General features: G+C 43.2%; 1 protein-coding gene across 1 annotated transcript in view; it reads right to left on the reverse strand.

The window, feature by feature from the left end:
- Nucleotides 1-19,861, reverse strand: part of THSD7B (thrombospondin type 1 domain containing 7B) — a 440,833-nt gene extending 420,972 nt beyond the window's left edge. The window contains exon 1 of the mRNA XM_063118635.1: nucleotides 19,813-19,861. The gene's annotated coding sequence lies outside the window, so the exon portion shown is untranslated. The remainder of the gene's footprint in view (nucleotides 1-19,812) is intronic.
- Nucleotides 19,862-22,814: the final 2,953 nt, after the last annotated feature.

A 22,814-nucleotide genomic window follows, 5' to 3' on the forward strand; every position in this document is an offset into this window, starting at 1 on the left:
ATCCTCCATGATCTCCGATCCCCCCCATCCCCTGCAATCTCCAGATCCCCCGATCCCCTGGCTCCGGTTCCCACCCCCATCTCCCCACTTTGCACTGATGGCCGCAGCACTCCTGTGGAGCGCTGTGCACCACCCGCCGCTTTCCCCAGCTACTCGTGAGTAAATGCTGTAGCCAGGAAAAGCAGTGGAACGGGCTACACGCCCATGCCAAGACCGAGCCACAACCGGTGCCGGTTATCCTGGGCCAAGGGAGGATTACCCCTGCCTGAGCCCGGGATCCCCTGTGCGTCATCTGGATGCACAGGGGCCGGGCCGGGGCTCACACCGGGCTACTCTGTCATCTAGAAAGGCCCTAATGAGAACCCTTGGTGTCTTTTTTCGCACCAAAGCTTTGGTTTCTCATCCAAACTCCAGCACAACTCCTTATGGAAGAAGTTGATAATCATTAGGGGTTGGACCTTTAAAACCATTTGAAGTCATAAGCCCTGTATTATATATACATAATCTAAAACCCTGATAAGAACTTTCCTACAAGAGGAATTCAGCTCTCCATTTCAACAGCTTATATAGTTACAGGAACAGAGGGATCTGTAAAATGATTAATGCGGCTTGGGGATTTGAGAGCCTTAATCAAGCAAGAATGATGGGATTGCCAGATGGAGGGCACAGAACCAAATAAAGGCAAGCAAGTGCCTGTAGAATTCAGTAGTAATCCAATCTGAACTCTAACTTGAGAACTGTACCAATTGATCAATATTTATACCAAATACACTACTTTGTTCCATGCCAGAGCTGTGTAAGCGATGCATAACATTTATTTTGTGCATAACTTTAGCATTAAAAGAATTAAAGTTATAGCAAAACTCCTAGATTCTAGCCTTTGATGGCTGTGGAGAAAAGCTCGGAAATGTGACGTGTGTGTGTGTGTGTGTTTTAATTTTTGGGGTGACAAATTTTCTTGAAGGTCTTTGTAAGGTTTTCAGATTTATGAAAACTTTAGTGAAAGGCTTGTAATCTGAGACGGTTTTTAAGCCTCTACTGTTACGGAACACCAGCTTCTTCTAAAAGAAGCCAAGTTTGTCTTAATTGTGCATATGATTTAGCATTGGTACAATCTTAATTTAAAGCAAGATAAATAAATAAATAAATAAATCTAGCCTTAGGAAGTAAAGAGGGCTTGCAATGGTAGGAAATGGCCCTCCATATAGATGTAAAATTTTCATAAATTTTGAAGCCATGGAAAAAAACAGTTTTTTCCCGGGGGGGGGGTGTTCAGAAAAAACAGAAATTTACAGGGGAAAATAAATAATGCAATATTAGCACTTTTTACAGATTGAAAGTCACTTTGTTACTTCGGGAATATAAAATGTAATCATGTCCAAGTTGGTTTGGCATAAAATTATTACATTTGATATATTAAAAGTACAGTGTATTCAAACAATTATTACTAACTGAATTTACTTTTTCTTTTTCTTTTTCTTTTCTCTTTTTACCTTTTTGGTAACAAATGGAGCTACAAGCTCCTGAAATGTTAGGAACACCTGAACTGTAAGGAACCTCTTTGGTTTTGCCAGTTTATAAGGAGCAGGCAAAAAAGAATTTCAAAACAACAACAGAGGAAACCATTAACATTAGTAACAAAGAAAATTATTTATGTCTCTGCTAGTCCTTCCTAATGTCAAGTGGACATAAAGCACCCATCCCCATAAAAAGAACTGAGGAAAAAAGGGGGGACCAAGGTTCAATGAATATGCATGAAATTTAATCAGACTCATTTTCTGAGCTATAGCCATCATTATCAGTTTCAGTCTCTGCTTCAGTGGCAGTGCCCCCTAGAGGCAGAAATGCATCTTGCTCTTGTATTTAAGAATTGTAGTCTCAATTTGCAACCTAGGACTTGCTTGTCCTCGGTGCACAGAAATTGTAATGATCTAATACTGTACATAGTTTTCAGAAATCATTTGGAGAAGTAAATATCTGAACACCTTATCTTAAACATTTTATTCATCATGCTAAAATAAAACATCCCATAATCCATTTTTTCCTCATTTTTTTCAATTTTTCAAAAAAACAAAAAAAAACAAAAAGGCTTTGGAAAAAGCTGGGTGAAAACTGGTTTTTTTTCAAATTTTTCTGTGATTTTTTTCCAGGCATTCATATCTCTAGCCCTCCATATCTAACACACTCCAGTTCCCTGCCAACACTATTTAGTATGGCCTGGAGCCCTCTGGACCACTGAATCCAATACATGGGCACTTTTCCCATTTCTATAGGTCCAGTTTAAAGCTGCAATTCCAGAAGTGGAGAGTTACCGCTTACTCACACCACTGTTTTCCGCCTGAAATTCCCCCCACCAGCTGTAGGGAGATGTCAGGTTATGACCTTTTTATTTTCAGTGGCAGGTGAAGAACTCTTTGTTTTCCCAACATTTTAGTGTTCTAGTCTTTTCACTCTGCTGTTTTAAAACTGTATTTTAAGTCTCTATATTGCTGCTAGATTTTATTCATAGTTTTATATTGTAGTTTTAAGCTTTTGTATTTTACATTGTGTATGCTGTACCCTGAGGTTTTAGTTTTTGTGAACCGCCTAGAGAGCTTCAGTTATAGGTCAGTGTAGAACTGTAATAAATAAATACATTTAAAAAATGGTGATTAGCATAACATGAAGTTTGGCTCTCAGTCCATCTTCTCAAGGGTTGCCAGAATCTACTTATAAAGACACGGAGCTACCAATCATCCTGGGCCCAGCCAGTATTAAATATACCTTCCTTATACAAAAAGTATAAGATGGCCCTCATACTATTCAACCTCTCCAAAATATTTGTCTCAAAGCTCATCTCTTGATTTCTAGTATCCCATGCTTTTTCCTCATTTCCTTTTTTCTTTTTATTCAAGACGGAAGAAATGCTTCAAAACTGGGATCTAATAAAGGTTCCTCAATATATTCCCACTTGACTTCTGGAAAAAGATGTACATAGACTATTCATTTCTCATGAATCTGTTCTATAACATATCCTTGTTAGAACAGCTTATGCAGTTGCCAAGTAACCAGACTTCCCTTTGAATTTTGAAAACAGCCCTCCAAACAGAGGGGTGCAAGATCTGCATGTACTTAATGTAGGCCTATTTAAGTCAATTAAAAGTTGATCTAAAGGCTGGCTAAAGGCTGGCTTTCAATTAAGTATCTAAGAGCCAAATCTTTCTCCTGCAATCACTAGCAATGATGATAACTGTGAACCACAATGGATGAAGGAGCAGAAAGACTTCCTCCCGGTGCATCAGAAGGAACAAGCATTTAATTTTTCCCATTTAAATTTTCTTTGGCAAAACAATGATTCACAGCAACACACCAGCTTAACTCATTATATGATGTGTGGGTTTTATGATGGAAGGCTTAGATCTGGATAAAGGTTTAACTTTCATAGGCTTACAGACAAAATAAGCTATCTCTAGCTAGCATTAAAGGTAGAATTGTTATTAAAGGTTGAATGCTTCAGTACATGCCACCCATCTACCCTAAAACAATAAGCATAAAACTAAAGGAAGCTTTCTGAAATTAAGTAACAGATAATGCATCGCTCGGCAATTTAAATGCACGACCACATAGTTAGATGTGATTTTCTGCAACACTGATGCAGCATCTCTAACAAACTCCAAAAGCCATCTTGCTGAAAAAATAAACAATAGATATAATTACCACCATGACCAAACCAGGGGTGAGCTGGGGGTGGGCTGCCCCCACCCAAAAAATGTCTCTGCCCTCCTAAATGTTTTTATAAACAAGTATTTTTTTTAAAAAAAATAGTTTACAATTTTGTCTTTAAAGGGCCTGCTAACCAGATGAACTGCACCCCCTACTTTTGGGGCAATTCCGCCGCCCCCCACCAGAACTTTTAGGCTAGCTGCAGCCCTGCTATCAACTTAATGACACTGAAGAATCAAATCATTTTTGTAGGCAGAAATATATGCAGCACTCTTACAACAGCAAAGTATCTTGCTACTGTATTTGAAAGAGAAAGAAAGATTATAAGCTTCGGCTATTGGGCAGTATAAAAATGTAATAAATAAATAAATAAATATTGTAAGCACACACAGGACTTGAAGGAGGTCACCTTCAGGCACTACCGATAGAAAGGGTCAGAATTTTCTTTTTTGAGCAAGGAAAAGAGGTGGTGTGATGCATCAGGTATATTTGTGAATAAATAAGGTTAATGATCACTATCTATCACTGTATGTATATTGTGTAGTAGTGTGCTTTGGGCATTCTCTAAACATTAGTGAAGCTCCTTACTGTAAGGGTTAAAGCAGCAAAGCAACTGGCATGGATCAAGGAAAGATACATCATAGTTGCAAGCATTCCATCAACGTCTCAGGTTGCATCAACACCTAATGAAAATGAGAGGTGGTCAGGGACACATTATGTGTATGCACTTTTCCAACTATGGCATTTAGGTTAGACCAGATGCAACCCAGAAATGACTGTATCCCCTGTAGTGTATACACAGGTATCCCAAGCTGTCCACCATAGAACTAGCCCAGGCACAGACCTATCCTAGCCAAGGCTTTGTCTGCTGCTGTTTGGTTATGCTGAATGCTTGACTTCAGTATGGCATCAGCCAGTGCACTGTTAGCCACTGGCTATTGTTCGGAATATCGACATTTAAAAAGCTCTATTCAGGGGCTTCTGGTTAAGTGTGTAACTGACAGGTGAAGAGGAAAAGTGAGGACAAGTTTGTCAGGTTCCCCTCTCCCTTCTCCAGCGCCATCCTCAAGTTGAGGGCAAACATCTGCATTGAGAAGGCTTTTGTATCCACAAAGGCACCCCACAAGACATAGAACCCGGGAAAGTCTGGGTTCTACATTGCATAGGGAGCCTTCACATCTACAAAAAGTTCCCCAGTGTAGACATTCACCCCCAACATAAGAAGGGTGACAAATATGGCCACAGACGGAGAAGGAGCTACTGTCATCCTTGCTCATCTTCCTCGCATGTTAGTTATACATTTAATCAGAATGCCTGAATAGGGCTAAAGACGCGTCTGTTTCCACACCATTAGGTTCTCATTTAAGGAGCACATTACCTTTGGTGGTAGCAGCACAGAATGGCTTGGAATTGCTTATTATCCATAGTTGAAAAAAAATAACATTGCAACAGCTTAGAGAGCAGGACCTAGCTGATCATACAGCTTTTCAGCAGCTGCAATTAGTGGCATTTATCTGGGGGAGAAGCCACTCTGAAATCATCAAATACTTAACATCCTTCCTGGGTTTAAAGTGGAGACAATCACCTGTGTTTTTTGCCATGAAACAGACCTTAATGCTTTATTGCTTATTTTATTTCAGGATGGAAATATTTTGAAATTACATAAGAAAGGAAATAGAAGGAATGATGAGAAACATAATGTTGCTGTTATTACACTTCTAAAGCTGCAATCCTATGCACATTTAACTGGAAATAAAAGACTGGGTGAATGCAATGGAAATTGCAGCTGAGTAAACCTGGACAGGACTAATTGTAAATTAAAAGAGATTTTGGGTACATTCTGTGTGTATTTAGACAAAAAAAAAGTCCTAAAACTTCCAACAGTCCTCAGCAGCCATACTGGCTGGGGAATTCTGGGAAGTGTGGAACATTTTTCTCTCTAAACATGCATAGGATTGCACCCTGACAATGTCTGGATCCTATCCAGGTCAACTCAAAGTAAGCCCCAGTGAGTTCAAGCAGAACTTACTCCCTGGTAAGTCTATATAGGATTGCAGCCTTAACGCTTGCCATATTCCGATGCACCTGGTCTGTATCTGCTGCTGCTGCTGCTTTTTCTTTTTCTACTTCTTTCAAAAGGAGATCAAATGTTTAGAACACAATATTAAACACCTACACATTAACTACATCTCCAGTGACTGCACTTTAACTACAGGTAATCTGTTAAGCAGCACATTACCAACTGGGGAGTCTAATTAGGGTGCAAACTGCTATACAATCCCCTTGCCAGATTGATGAAGGAGACTTCTTGCAAGGTGATCCAGAAGGCAGCATTGATGCTATTAATCATTTATCTCTTAGAGAGAATACAAAAAACCCTTCCATTTAAAGTATCCCTCCATAAAATGTCTCAAGATTTTTTAAAATTTTCTCAACAACATGCAATTAAAGATCGCTTGTGTGTGTGTGTTTTAAACCATTTCACCAACCATGATTCCTATGTTTAGACAAGAAAATGTTGTGCCTTCCACAGAGGACGTCTCATTATAGTTGCCTAGAAAGGCATTTGCAGAGAAAGAAAGTGCAGCACTAAATTGATTTCAGGGATCAACCAGGTGAACAACTGCCAGTCTGATTCTGTATTGCTTTCTGCCAGGTATTGCTACATGCTAAGGATAACAACATCTCATTTCAACACTAGAAACAGGGGCCTTATAGCCGAAGCTAAAGATGCATTCTTGATCATGTCTGCAATAGACTCCCTGATACTCTTGTAAAGTCTACATCAGGGATGAGAAAACCTTTTCCTATGAAAAAGCGATTGGAGGCTGCAGCTGATGGGGGTGATGCAATAGCCCAAAGTGGTCAGAGTCTGCAGCATTACATAGCACTCTCTCCCTACCTCGTTCCCCCCACCATCCACATGAAATTAGGCTATATGTGTTCCTTGAGATGCATATTCTCCACCCAAGGTTTACATGGGGGGCATAAAATGAGAAAGCAATCATGGAGTTCTAGTAAAAAATATATCCACGAAGAATTTGAAAAAGCTTTAAGAAAATGACTACCACTTGTCTAGATACTGGTATGATGTACCTTTCTATTTTGTCTTAAACAACACTGTAATTTGGCTTCTTTATGGGTTAATTCAGGGGTAGACAACCTGGTGCCCTCTAGATGCTTTGGGTAGTATCCAATGGTACTCCTACACAGAGTAGACCCACTGAAGTGAATGGGCCTAATCTAAATAGGTACCATTGGATATTGTCTAATAACTCCCAGAAGCCCCTGCCACCTTCCTGGCCAGTGGTCAGAAATTATGAGAATTGTAGTAAAAGAAACACCTGGAAGACATTAGGTTGCCTACCCCTGGGTTAATTTGCAAACAGGCTCAGGCAGGCGCTGCTGCCGCCGCCGCTGCCACTGCCCTCCCCCCTCTCGCCTCGAGCTGCATGGAGAGGGAGGAAGAGGTTCTTTCGCGTCTCTTCCTCGTTTCTTTTACAGGCAAGTTGCACGCTCGTTCTCGGGGTGCACTGGGATCGAATACATGCGCTCTGGGGACGACGTGTGGAAGAGCCCTTTTTTAAATGGGGAAGTACCGTCCTAGTTTGGTTGCTACAAAAGGATTCACTTGGACATCAAATTGAGATATGGGCAAAAATTATAAGTGACACTGAAGTGTTATGTATTGTTTGTGACTCTAAAATAAATGTTACCAAAGGTTTTGAAAGAATTAGTCAACAAGTTGCCACAAGAAAACATTCCAAAAAACTGTGAAATAAAACGTCTTACCCGGGACGAACAGTTGAAAGGTTGAAACTTACCAATTTTTAAAGACATCAGGCCTGAATTGCTGCAATTTGCCTAAAAAGTTATACTGAAAATCATAAAAATTTAAATAAATTATTTTTAAAAAATGCATATACCCATTTTTAGGGACCTAGGATTAAAAAAGGGACTTTTAGGGGCTTTGTTTCAGTTTAGGGAGTTTTAGGGACTAAGTAGGAGCCCAGCAATAGCGATCTGGCCCTCCTCTGGCAACACAATGCAGATTAGCAAGGGAATGCAGCCCTTGAAAGAAAAATGTCTGCCCACCCCTAGTATATGAAAAGAAAACTGTAAATATTAAGTGGGGGTAATTTGAGGCATTGTTTACTACCATGCAGGTGACAATCTCCTAGAAGGCCTACATTATAGGTTTACTTCTGTGTAAATTCTGAAATGAAAAGTGCATGTAAGGCATAATTTACCCCACACTATTAGATGATGGTTAAAAAGAAGGAGGGCTTATTACATGGGCACACATTAAAACAGTAGTATGACATACATGCAATATGTCAGATTTCTTTTAATTTCAATGTGTCCTTTTTGTCCTTCCTATGTATTCCAAATATACAAGTGTTCTCCACTTGGAATTGTGAGCTCTGATTTAAAGAATACCTCAGAACATGTGCCATTTGCAACACTCGCTTATGTACAAAAAGAAAGGGGAGCGCTGCTTTAACCTACAGGATTTAAAAGTGACCTAGATTGAATTATTTAATGTTGTAAACTAGCCCCTTTGATGTCCCAAAGATGCTATATAAATGATTAAATGTAAAAGCTTGTGCAAAATCTAAGAACCTGCCCCCTCCTCTACCTTCTCCCAAAAGAAGAAATTAGCTGTCATAAATTAGTGAGGTGACTATGTTTAATTTGTGTGCATAGGTAAGCCATTTTGCACATTACATAATTGAGATAAAATGTAGGGGGGGGAGATGAGATGGGAAGCTGACAAAATGATCACACCATAGAGGAACGCTCATCAGGAAGTCTTTCTTGGCTACTGTTCCTAGTTCATCTCTGTCTAAAGTGTGAAACAGTCCTATTATGGTTCTGCTCTTATGGGCGGTTACTCTCACATCAGGGATTTTTCTTTTATGATTTGCAGCCACATCGCTAAATCATTTACTATTTTGAAATTATTCCCTTACAGGCTATATTTCTGACATTAAGCTATTAGACTCAGGGGGACTATTCTGCTCTTACATTGCAAGTTGAGCAGAAAACAGCGAATGAACATGTCCTTATAAAAAAATGAACACCGATCAAGTCCATTCTAATTCTCAGATAAATCTGTCCCCGTCAGGCACAAAAGTGTTTGTTTGTTCCCCGAAACACGCACATTCTGCAACTCACCGGATGGGGTAGCCCCTCTCTAAAGTTCCCACTTGTGTTTCTTAAGATTCAGAGCTTTCCCAAAGCAACATAAAGCTTTATAAAGGAACCACCAGAGAGTACTTCCAGCCTCTTGAATGCACAGCATTTCTCTTACAGTGCTTTCTTTCCAAAAGAAATTATTGATGGCATTATTCTGTTATTTTAGTGAAGACGAAGAAAAGCAAGAAAAAAAGGTCTGTAGCTTGGACAAAAGTACCAACTATATTTGATGAAGCAGCAGCAGCTTCTGGCCACAACCCAACAGGGAGTGAGGATTATTAAACCCATCGACATCAGTACATCTGACTGTGTGTTGGATTGTGACCCAATCCTTTACAAGTCTAGTTTCTGCTGTCCTCATTTTCACCTCTCATCACTGTTCTAGTCCTGCCATTTCTTGCAGGTGTGAAAACTCACATTGGCACATGGGATGCCCACAAAAGCCAACCCACTCAGGTTAAGGGTGCCGCTTCCCCACATACCCAGAGCTTGGGTATGTGGAGAAATGAATGGGGAAGGCTTGTGCAGGAGCTCCATGTTCATATCCAAACACACATGAAGCTATAGAGCGGAGGTAGCAAGATGCCATAAATATATTCAGGTACAGAATCTTTTCCCCTATTACATGCTGACAGCTCGGTGCTTGGCCCGTTGTTGTTTTCCTTATACATGTTGCCCTTGGGCAAGCTTATTCAATCTCATGGCCTCCAATATCATCTGTACGCCGATGATACACAACTATATCTGTCATCTCTGGAACTTTCTCCTGATGTTCACGATCGTATCTCGGCATGTCTTTCAGATATCTCAGCTTGGCTGCTTCATCGTCGTTTGAAACTCAATATGGCAAAGACTGAATTGCTCGTTTTTCCTCCTAAACCTTCTCCTCATCTCTCATTCTCTCTTACTGTCAATGATGTTACGCTTACTCCGGTCAAGGAAGCTCGTAGCCTTGGCTTTATATTTGACTCCTCGCTCTCCTTTATTCCTCATATTGAGGCAGTAGCTAAATCTTGTCGATTTTTCCTGTATAATATTGCCAGGATTCGATCATTTTTGTCTGTCTCTTCCGCCAAGACGCTTGTTCATGCACTGGTTATTTCACGGTTGGACTACTGCAACCTTCTTCTCTCTGGCCTTCCTTCTTCTCACATCAGTCCCTTGGTTTCTGTTCACCACTCTGCCGCAAAGATCATCTTCTTGGCTCGCCGCTCTGACCATGTTACTCCGCTTCTGAAATCTCTTCATTGGCTTCCAATTCACTTCAGAATCCAATATAAACTTCTCCTGTTAACCTTCAAAGCTTTTCACGGTCTAGCTCCTTCCTATCTCTCCTCTCTCATCTCACACTATTGCCCCGCTCGTGCTCTTCGCTGCTCTGATGCCATGTTTCTCGCCTGCCCAAGGGCCTCTACTTCCCTTGCTCGGCTCCGTCCATTTTCTTCTGCTGCACCTTACGCCTGGAACGCTCTTCCAGAACATTTGAGAACTACAAGTTCAATCGCAGCTTTTAAAGCTCAACTAAAAACTTTTCTTTTTCCTAAAGCTTTTAAAACTTGATGTTGTGCAGACTTTATACTGTTAGTTTTACCCTACCCTGCCCTGTGCCTGTTTGCATTCTCTTCCCCTCCTTATTGTTTTACTATGATTTTATTAGATTGTAAGCCTATGCTGCAGAGTCTTGCTATTTACTGTTTTACTCTGTACAGCACCATGTACATTGATGGTGCTATATAAATAAATAATAATAATAATAATTTTCATATCAAATCCTACAACTATTTCTGAATCAAGCTGTCTTTCTCCTTGTAATGCTTTAACTATAGAGGAATCAGGTGCATCCCATGACTTTTCCATTTGTCAAAAGCTTACTTTCCCTAGTATTTTTCCCTAATAAAGCATGGCAAAGTCATACCCATATCATCTGTGCTAGGTCCCATGTAGGAAAACAGCTTTCATATGTGTCAGGCCAGAGTTACCATCATCTCCAGCCAGCATGGCCATGTTGATTGGGGATGATATGAATTGTAGTCCAACTCACCTGAAAGACATCAGGTTGGTGATGGCTGTAGTGAAGGGTCTAATGTAATTTTTAAAAGAGAGTGGCCTAAATTCTCCAGCCTAGTGTACAAGAAACCTGGTGTGGCATAAACCAAACCACATAGCATACATTGCCTGCAAGTCTATGGCCTTAGCCAGACCTAAGGTTTATCCCAGGATCATCCCGGGGTCATCCCTGTTCATGTAAATGACACACAGGATATCCCGGGAGCAGGCAGGGATGACCCCGGGACGATCCTGGGATAAACTTTAGGTCTAGCTAAGGCCTATGTTCCTCCCTCCTTCCCTCTCTCCCTGCTACAACCTCACTAAAGCCATGTCTTCCATGCTTTTTCCTTTTACCTTTCTCAGTCTGTGCTTTCAATCCACTGATCTTCCTGAACATACTGACTGTCTCAGTCGGTTTCTTGCTATCACCTTACACGTGTGCCTCTTCTTCCCTGCCCCCATTGTGTTTTCATTCAGCACAACTCTCGCTTGTCACACATCCCATCTTGTTCTGGATGGCCAACACCTTTTCGTTTGTCACACTCACGTCTCAGTCTTTGTTCGCATTGTTCTAAGCCTCTCTTCACAGCCGCAGTTTTGTACTCTCTTAAGTACAGTGCCTATTGTCTGCAGGAAGCATTTTGCTTATTGCTACCTGAAGACAGCTTCAAATTTTCACTATTAATTGTCCAGTTTGGAAATTATAAGTGCCTATTTCATTACTCTGGCCAAAACATTAGGGCACTGCTCAGCCCTCAAGATCTAAACAGTTTCTGAAGATGGTGTCATTCTCTGGATCAAAATATTTTCTCTACCAAGTTGTTAAGTATCCACGCTCAAGCATTTTGTGAGCTAAGCACAGGGATATCATGAGACGCAATATGGTCTGTCTCGGATCAGAAAATCCATATGGCACTCCCTGTATTTAAAGAATAATTGAATCCCCTTTCACATGAAAAGGCACCCAATGTGCAGCCATTTGGGGCGGAACATTTTCCAAAACAGAAATTTCTCCAGTGCTTTATTTTTTTGTTTTGTTTCATAAGTTCATTAGTAAAAATGAAATGTATATCAATTGTAAATACAACATTAGGCAAGCTTGTAAATTCCAAGGTGAAAATTAATGTTTTTCAGGTGACTATCCCTAGCAAGTAGGTGACAGAATAGAGGTAATTGGGGGGGAAAAAATTTTAATGTTCAGACTTTTTAATCCAATCATTTTAATCTTTGTAAACTGCCCAGAGAGCTTCGGCTATGGGGCAGTATATAAATGTAATAAATAAATAAATAAATCTCAGTCAGTGAGGCTGTTCGCACATACTAGTAGTAAATCATGAGTTAATTAATTAACGCAAAATTTTCTGCCGTGCATGCCAGATGCATTCAAAAGCCACTTGGAATATTCAACCCCCCAGTTGGGCCAACTGGGGCTTGCCACATGCCATCAGAACCCAGGCACTATAGGTTAATCATGGGTTAAACAACCCATCGTTGACTTCACTACTAATTCCTTCCCGTGCATGATGATGGAGCAGGGGCCACAACAATGGGATCTGACACACCACTGGCCTGCACACCAAATGTCCACAGTGCTGCTCAACCTTTTAGAATGGGAAAACAGTGCAAAGGCCAGGAAACTATGGAATAATTGACACTGGGAGGAAAGGGAGGGTCAGGAGAAAGATCATGGCCCTCTGGGAAACCCCAGAGGACCAGATTGAAACCCTGTAGGCCTGAGGTTCCACACCTCTGATTTAGTGATTGGGGGCAAGCTGAAGCATTGAGCCCAAGGCCAGCACCACTTATCTTCATCAACCATGGTTTGGCATTTTATATGATCATCGACAACATGACTAAGGTTGCTCCACCATGTTTGCAAGTGAGACAACAATAAGCCGGGGGATCTTAATACTGTAGCTGATACAGAAATACAAAGCAACATAATATTATTTTGATACTACTAAATTACCCAATTTAAAAGTAATTTTGCTAATAAAGCCAGATGGCAACAACTTTGGAGGGCACTTAGATGAAAATAATTACCCAGAAGATTTCATGGCCTCATTCATGGCCTCAATAATCTCCCAGGTTGACTAATTATGTTATTGGTCTGGTGGATATGAACTGGGAAACTAGTCTCTTATCACTTCACAGACCATCTGCCCATTACAATGCTTTTTCCACATTTGCCCTTTATACTGCACCTTCTATTCTGTAATAGCTACCTAATTTTTTCCCCCAGCTTCTGGTTATTCATTCTACTACACTTTTCTTTGTATTTTTCAATAGTCTTGTTGTTCAGTAAGAAATGTGAATATGCAAATTCTCAAACAGAGAAAATACCAATACCTGAAAATAAGGCTACACAGGGAAAACTGGTGCCATGCAATTTATTTCCACAATAAGCAGCGTGAACATTGAAATCTCAGCAAAGATATACATAGTAAGCTGACTTCTACTGAATCTAGTGGTCCATCTAGCCCAGTATTGTTGACAGTGACTGGCAGTGGCTCTCCAGGGATTGGGATAGGATTCTTTCCCCAAACCCCTACCCTGAGATGTTGGGGTTTGGGCCTGGGACTTTCTGCATGCAAAGCGCTGAGCTATGACACTTCCCTTGGTATATATGTGCACTTATAATTCACACTTATTTCCTGCATGTGATTGGAAGTAAGTGTGAATGCCATAGAATGGGGCACATATACACTTACCCCTAAGACACGGCTGTCCTACCACTTCATCACAGGCTGAGAAGAGATGGAGAAAAGATCCTGGCTATGCTTAAAATAAGGTAGGATGACAAAGCATGCAATGTGTTGCTGTTTTTCTTTGGGGGGGGGAAAGGGAAGCTGAAGACAAGCTAGGGCTCAGCTGACTCCCCACCACAAAGACAATGTAATACTAATAACTCTCTTATGAGGACGGTGCAGCAGGAGAATCAGGGGAAGGCGCCATCATTGTGCCTGCTGATACTGAAACATCTGGAACTGGTATTCCTCCGCAAACACACACAAACAGAAAACAAGATCATAGAATCATAGATATAGTATACTATCATTTATTTTACACACACAAACTTTAAAATTCTGATAGGACTTTGAAAACCCATAAGGAACATGGACTCATCTGTTTCACACAGCACTTCCCTATCCACTCCCTCATCCTTTGGGACAGGATAGGATTTACACCAAATTAAAGCAAAATGAAGCCCAAGTAGTCCCTGAATCCCCAATGGGCTACAAAAGATAACCCTTGGACTCCTATCATACGCCCCCATGAAGTAACAAATAAACCATGACATTTACGGGAAAGATTTCCTATAGCAGAATATAACACTTCTGTACATAACAGTTGCCAATAGAGAATATCTCTTTCAAGATTATCTAAGAAGCCTATTGGAAAAAGAAATGTAGCTCTAAACCCAGAATTAAATAAACAAAACAAAAAACCTGACATATAACATCTTGGAAGCAACAGCTACAAAACACAGAACTTGTCTGAATGTCCTTGCTGATCCAGAAGTAATGAAGTAGGAGGGAACATGACCCCAGGGCACAAGTCAACAGCCTACCATAATGCATACATATGGAGCGCAGCAGCTAGCATCTGTCTAGTCCTCTTTGTACAACATAAGTGAAAGATGAACACTAACATGGTGTGCCAAACATACAAACGGAGGTTACAATCCTATGCACGACTAAGCCTACTAAATCTGATCGACTTCAACTGGGATTTAATCATTCTATGAGCAGCGCTGGTCTGCAGTCTTAATTGGCACAGATCTGCTTGGGCGGACATGTTTCTTAAAGTTTGCAGCATAAGTTGCAGCCATGCACTAAAATGTAAGGGTATAAGAGGGCTATTTTATTAATGACTGCCAATCTGAAACAAACTGACATAGATGCATATCTAACGGCTCCCTAATTGACCATTTCTTAACTCTTGCACATTCTTCAGTAGAGAACAGCTGTGCTTGTATCTATGGAGCAATGAAATACAGCATGGTGTCTATGATCATACATACCTTTCTTTTTTATATATCATTCTATGATACTTTATTGATTGTGAACTGCTCTGAGTGTTTTCACTCAAGGACACAGCATACATTTGCTAAATAAAGTAAAAGCCAGGGTGTGAGCCATGTAACAACATGTTCTAAGGCCTTGCCTCTTGACGTAACAAGTGGCAAAACGGAACTCCAACTAGTCCATTAAGGCAGCAGTCCTACACACACCTACCTGGGAGTAAGTCTCACTTAATTGACAAAGACTTTCTTCTGATAAACATACAGAGTATTGTGCTGTAAATTTCCTACTATCACACAGACTTCTCTGTTATAGTCTCGGTGCCACCCTGCTCACCGCTTTTGTGAAAAGATGTCATATTTCCCTTATGGCAAGTTTAACCACTAGTTTCTTCAGTTATCAATTGGGAGAAAAAGAAGGAAACAGAAGGAAGAGACATTTTGGCGTCTTCATCCACTTCTGTATACAAACTTCTATATTCAAGACATGCCCTGCTGAGAAGCTGCAGACTAACAGTGCAATCTGCTACATGTTTACTCAGAAATAAGCCTCACTGAATTCAACGGGGGTTTACTCCCAGGTAAATGGGTACAGGATTGCAGCTTAACAGAATATGTAATTCAGGTGGAGCCAACCACAATGCAAATAAATTTGAGAAGTACAGTTCAGTTGAATAAAGCACCAACTGATACTTTTTTAAAAGCAAGAATTATATCTATTTTTACAGCAGAAACATCCTGTTTAAAGTACAGATATCTGGAGGTTTCTGAAATTCATTCTAACATAGATGGCAATCCTATACATACTTACCTGGAAGTGAAGTGTTAAACTCAATGAGACTTACTTCTGATTCATTGCTTGCGTAGAATTGCACTATTAGTGGGTTTTCTTCCTATACAGGAGTTTCCATATAGATTGAAATCCATGTCATATGACTGGATTTTTCCATTTTGCCAGCAATGTACTTAAAGCATTCCATCCAACTCAATCCTATACACATTTTTATTGAAGCAAACCTCAATCATTCCAATTGGACATTTCTTCCAGTTGGGTATGCATAATTCAAGTAAAATTTACTCCTGCCTTCCTGCTGCCCCGTCACCATGCTTTGAAACCTGTAGAAGCCCAGCACAGTCTAACTGCTAGCTATATTATGAATTACTATGCTTTTTACGGAATACTTTGGTATTTGAATCCATTAATATTAGAAGAGTATGTTTGTGCCCATGTGCATGCATCTACGCTTCCACACTCATTCACAATGTTTTTTCTCTTAACATTGTTTTTATCCCAGTGCCAAAGGGAGCAATCCTGTGCACGTTTAAATGGGGCGGGGGGTCCTACAACTCCCAGTATGACTGGGAATTGTGGGACTTTTTCTGTCTAAAGATGCATAGGATTGATCCCAAAGGCACTGCATAAGGATCCAGAACAAAGGCAGAGAAATTGAAAAAGTAATTGAACAAAGAAGCCAGAGTTGTAAGGCTTCCCCCCCCCCCCAACCATGAACAGGACTGTTCCCACAGTGAATCACTTCCTCTAGGTTTTAACACATTCCTCACTATCGGCAACGTTAATATACTTGTCTCCCATCCTCCCTGTTCTCCATTGAATAGATTCTCTTCCATACTTTATAAGAATATCAGCTCTTTCAGCAAATTTAATTTTCAGTCCTTTAAAAAGTTTTTAAAACCATCAATACCTTGACACTAAATACTTTTGAGTGTACGAAAGTCTCATCATTTCATAAATACCGGAAGTAAATTCTGAACTCCTAAATACACAAGTAGCCTGATCTTAGGCATGTTTCCTCAGAAGCAAGTCCCACTGCATCCAAGTAAGTGTGGACAAGATTGCAGGGGGTAAGTCCTTTGGAAATCAATGGGACACACTACCAAGTAGATATTTGTAGGACTGGAGTGTCAGTATACTGTACAGCCCAATCCTACGCATGCTAACTCAGAGGTAAGTCCCAGTGAGGCTGCAATCCTATACTCACTTACCTGAGGGTAAGCCTAAGTGGAGAAGAACCCCTCTTTTGGTCCAAGGACCTAAGCAAATTCAATGGAACTTACTTTTAAGGAGAAAGGTAGAGTACTGCACTGCAAGTTAGATAGGACTTACTCTAAGAAAGTGTGCCAGCAGCCACTGAGTTCCATTGAGCTTAGTCCCTGGTAAAGTGTGAATAAGACTGCATAAGGCTGCAATCCTATTTATACTTAACTGGGAGTAAAATCTCAATGAGGTTAACAGAGCAGCTAATGAGCAGACACACATACGGTTGTGTAGACCATCACTTAATCCTACAGAAGCAACTGTGCAACAAGAGTTCTTTAGGAAGATCTAACTTTTTGAAGCAGTCTTCATGGAATAAAGACAAAGATCAAGCAGCCTTCCTCAACACAGACCCCTTCAAATGTGTTGGACTACAACTCATATCATCCCCAGCCACCATGGACAATGCATGATGGTAGTTGTAGTCCAACACATCTGGCAGGGAAAGCTGTTTTTCAGCTTTCAAGAGCAGAAGGGGGAAGAGAGGCTAGGAATCCAAAATCTATGCCGCCGATCACTCTTTATTGAAGGATAAAGCTCGACCTTGGTGCACTTATTAAAACATGGCAGAAGATTGAAATGTGAAGATGACCCAGATGACCTCAAGAGTAATCACTTTTCAATAACTGACCAAGCCAAAAGGTTAAGCAAGTAGGACGAATAGTGAAATCCACTTACTCTTTGAAAGACTGGAGCACAAAAGACAAACCGAAAGGGAAGAACTTCAGTTGCAGGGAAAAACTTCAGAGGCAAGAGATTATATATGTCTAGCACTACATGCAGAATATGAAAAACAGAAAAGAAAAAAAAATGACAGCTCAATAAGAATAAAGCCACCTCCACTTTCAAAAAGCTCTTCAGTGTACACAATCTTCTTTTCCCGAGGCAATTTTTTTTCTATCTGCAGAGAAAAATGTAATTCACACTAAAGAACAGCATCCTTAACAACATTGCTTGATTTCGTTAGAAAGCTAAAAAGTTTTTCCCCATCCCTAGAACAACCCTAAAGCAGCTATTAAGAGACACGTACCACGGAGCACAAAAGGGAGCTCCCTGAAGATTAGCTGCCTTCTAGTTACCCAACAAACCTGTGCTATCCTTGACACTACATCTGAGACATAAATTCATCATCTTGACATTCAGCTACTGCCTGAACCAAGAAAGTGCACATGCGCGTGCATACCCACCACCAGTCTATGTTTTTGCTCTATACACTATACAGTTAAAAGAACACAGTGAAAAAATTGAGACACACGTAATGGGGGTGGGGGGATTCTACTTGGATCTCTCCGGAGACCGTTTTACCATACACGGTGGCAAAAACAACCACAAACTCCGCAGTCTGCATTCAGACATGTGATGACAGCAGCTATCACTTTTCCCAATAAAAGGCTCCTATTTTTCAAGAACGGGGCCCAAGTGAAGAGTAACCTGTGAGGCATTAAAGGGGTATTTTTAACCATATTGATAAGGGGCAATCTATCCCAAAGAAAGGATAAGCCGCTGATGCGATCCTCCGACTTTATGGGAGAGAGTTAAGAAGGGAAAGGAAACTCATTTCAGCAGTAGGGAAAAGGGAGAGAATGAAGATAGGGGTGTGGGTGGGTGGGGGGTGTTCCCAGACATTGAAGCCTCTTCTAGATAGGGCAGCAGTATTCTTGAAATTAAGAGAATCACTACAGTACAGTTAGGAGATAAAATCACTGAACGGAACCGTTTCATCTTAAAGGGGGCATTTACAAAGTAATCCCCCCTGCCCTGGGGGCACCTGCTGCCTGGCAGGTGTCTTTAAGCTCCACGCCTTTGGTCCTCTTACTCCTCTGAAGTAAGTCCCATTGAATTCAATGGGTTTGACTTCCTGGCGCGCCCGTTTCGGAGGGCTTCGCCGCAAATCCTAGCTCGCTTACTCGGGCGTTCAGGATCGCGGAAGCCTGGTCGGGCTGGCTTCCGAGGACCCGTGCGCCGCGCGTTTCCTGGAGCCTGCCTCTGACGTGACCACGACACCTCTCCGGCTCCAGTTCCCCGTCGATTTTTATGTGCCCAACGGAAGGCTGCCGAGCAGCCCCCGCGATCTCAGTCCCCCGCCGAAGAACTAGCACATCGCGGACGCCCGCAAACTTCTTCCCGGCCTCAGTTGCGGAGCGGGGGGCGGGGGAGGCCGGGGACCGAACAATCGCAATGCAGATTACCAAGCCGCCCGAAGAGGAGTACAAACGCGTTCACCCGAGGGCTCGTCGGAACACTCCCGCGAGGCTCGCGGATCGGGTCGATTCGGCACGGAGAGTTCAGGGCAGCTCTCGCGCTCCCCTGCATGTTCGGAGAGCCCCGGCTGGGCTGGAGGTTCAAACAAAACGCGACGAAATTTGGAGGGGGTGGGGGGGAGCCGGCAGTGTGAATGAGCAACGTGACCCTCCCGCGGTTATCCGCATGCAGACGAGCAGCGCGATCCTATACGTGCCTCCTCCGAAGTAAGTCCGGTCGGGTTAAACCGGGGCGGGGGGGGGGGGAGTGTTACTTCCAAGGAAGCGCGCGAGGAAGCTCGTCGCCTCCAGTGACATCCCCCCCCCCCGCCCGCCCGCCGCCGATCCTAAAGGAAAGGTAACCCCGAAAACTGCAGGCGGCCGGCCGGGAGGGCGTGGAGCAACGCCCCAGGAGTCGCCGCCCGCCTGCTCCCAAGTTGGGCTCGGGGGCTCCCCGGCGCAGCGGCGGGGGACGAGGGGAGGCGGCCAGGAGCAGCAGCCGCAGCCGCCGCCGCCGCCTGCGAGAGCGGCTCGGCACTTACCGGGCTCGCCGCGGTCTGGCCAAGGGAGCGACGGCGGCGCACTTCCCCGGGCAGAGGAAGATGGTGGTTTGGCAGCAGCCCACCCATAGCCCGGCGTCTGTGCAACAGCCGCGAGGTGTTAAGCTTGCGAGGGGGACGCGGGCGAAGGCGCGCCGGCGAACGCCATCTGCTGTACGGCGCGGCCACGCGATTGGCTGCTGGCTGGCTCCCGCCGGCTGCCTGCCAGCCAACCCACCCACCTGCCTCCACGGGGGGATGAGAAGAAGACGAAGAAGGATCCATGGGGAGGGGATGCGCTGCTGCAATGGGCCGCGGGGGTGGGGTGGGGTGGGGGTGAAGTAGGGCCGGCAGTCTGGGCTGCCTTGGAGCTGCTTGGGCTCAGCCTCAGAAGATGCGTCAAAGACACGCCAGAGCTCGCTCCGGAGCGGTGAGGGAAGGACTTCGGGGCAGAGGCCGAGGCCCCACGCAGCGGAACAAGCAAACCCCTAAAAGCAGCAGGGCTGGCGGACCACGTTTTGTAATAAGGGAAGAAGTCCGCAGGGCCGTCAGGTCCAGAGTCGAGTATTACCTATTTGCACTACTGGTCCTGGAATTTGGCAAGACTCACGGCCAATTCCAAGTTATGGGGAGTGGCTTGTCTTTGCCCCTAGTTAACACAGCCCCTCTCTGCTGTGCTGCCAAGAGATAAGGGGCATAGAGGTGGCTGCTCTCGCTCTCTCTCGCTCTCTGCTGGTGTGGCATGAAGGGCAGATTGTGTCCTGTGATGCTGCCTAGACTAGACCGAGGGAGCGTGTGCTACTGCCACCTCTGCCCTCTCCCCTCCCATGGGCAGAGGAAGCTGCCAGTGGAAGACCTCATGCACTCGGTCACTTGCTCAGCTGGTTATTGCTCTGGGTTGCACATCAGAGACAAAAAGTAACCAAGTGGTGCAGCTAGTTCAGGTCCCTGCAGTCCGGGGGCGGGGAGGGGGCAAGTGACCCCTCTTAGTGGGGCAGGAGATGAGGGACGGAGAAGAAAACTCCATTTAACTCCTCTAGTCATGATGGTGCTAAGATTTTAGTGGTCTTAAAATGCAAAGATCACTAAAATATGTTGTTGTTGTTGTTATCACGGTTAGCAAACATTCAAACATATAAGGAGAAGCGGTTGTAAAGCATGGAATGGCAGTTGGGGAAGAGAAATGTTAGTCACACACATCTCAACTCAAGTATCTCACAACCTGGCCAAAGGGAGGCATCGTAAGATCTCGAAGCCCAGGTTCTAAAATGACCTTGATGCACCACTGGTGGTGACACCTTCTGCTTGGCCACGTGCTCTGGGTGGCCTCAGGCCTAACCCTCTGCACTGCACGGCCCAAAGAGAGCAAATGATGAGATCAAACCTCCCAAAGGGAGGTGGCAAGTTAGCAGTCCAAACTGCCCACAGCCACTCCTTACCACAGGCCTCTCCACTCCACTACCCAGAGGGAGAAGGTGAGTGGTTGGGGGCAGCCACTATCTCCACTTGCTTTCCTCTACTCTCTGGGCACACCATGGCAGACCCAGGGCACTTTTAGATTAAAGGGAAATCACGTTTATTTACCAGTGCTTTGCTTTCTGCTTCTTTTGTACAATTGTAATGATCTTAATTACACAGGAGGAGAGGGGTGACCACATGGTCTATAAATGAAAACTTCCCTGCTCATATACTTGAACGGGACAGCGCCCTCTAGTGGGTGTTTTGTAGTGCAACTTCAGCTGCAAGTGGTAGGAAATCCCGAGATATTTCAAAAGAATTGGGATATCCAAAGTTGTTGTTTTAAAAAAACGAAATAACTGGGGGAAGGAGCAGAAGATGTGCAGGAGGTTCACAGCATCATCAAAATGACCCGCAAACTTCCATGAGTGGCCAATCACAAGCGTGCTATCAATTGGTCTTTTAGAGAAGCCCCCAATCTGTCCCAATGCATCTCCCAGTCCGAGATGGTAGGTGATCCCTGCAGCTGTGACACACATATGGCTGCTTTTAAGGAGCTGCCCTGTTTCACCTGCCCTCAGAGTGGGATGAAGTGGTATTGCTGTTTCTGGGCAGGACACAGCAGATCTTCACCTTACCCACCCAACAGAACTCAAATCTCCCAGGGTTTGTTGCATCTCAGCAGAAGCTGGACAATGGTCAGTACCATAAACCCTCCTGAGCCCCTGGGCTGACTGCAGTTCTCCTGCGGTGCCACCGACCCCTGATGCCTGCCTGGGTGTCATCGCAGTAAAGAAAGGATTTGGGTTTCTGTGCTTAGATGGAGTGCCTGCACTCACACTGAGGTACACAAGCAGGCAAATGAAGGTTAGAGTAGCATAGTACGGTTCTGAGGTAGAACTGTAGCACATCATACCGCAGCTGGGAGATCATGCCACTTTTCCTTCTCTTCTTTAGTTTTAAACATGCTGCAGATTAAAAAAGAAAGAAAGAAAGAAAAAGAAGCATACAAGGGAGGAAAGTTCTAACCCAACTCTTTGCCTCCTGTGCTGGTTTTCTATCTGGAGAGGGTTTTTAACCCTATCTGGAGAGCTTTCAGTAGGAGAGCACTGAAAAAGCTGGCCCCTCAATCCTCAATTTTAGGATGTTTTAACCATGTATATTATGTTTTAATTCAGTTTTATGTATTTGATATTTACTGTTGTTCCCCGCCTCGATCAAAATGGAGAGGCGGGTAAGAAATAAAATTATTATTATTATTATTATTATTATTATTATTATTATTATTATTATTACTGTGGAGTGGTGCAGTCCATTCTAGCACCTCATTCTTCTGCATGAACGGAAGGAGGGTTTCTGGTCCTGACTATTGACCAACTGCTGCTGAGATGCAACACAGCCCTGCTCGGGAGTTAAGAGCTGCTGAATCAGAGGGGGGTGTTCCAATTATGGATGGCTAAATTTTCATCCAGCTCCCCTGTGTCCAATTTGTTTATACTTATGCAGTGGACTGGCGACTTAACCTGTGTGATGATGCATTGCTACTT

The sequence above is a fragment of the Elgaria multicarinata genome, chromosome 2 (assembly GCF_023053635.1).
Source record: "Elgaria multicarinata webbii isolate HBS135686 ecotype San Diego chromosome 2, rElgMul1.1.pri, whole genome shotgun sequence".
Classification (NCBI taxonomy): domain Eukaryota; kingdom Metazoa; phylum Chordata; class Lepidosauria; order Squamata; family Anguidae; genus Elgaria; species Elgaria multicarinata.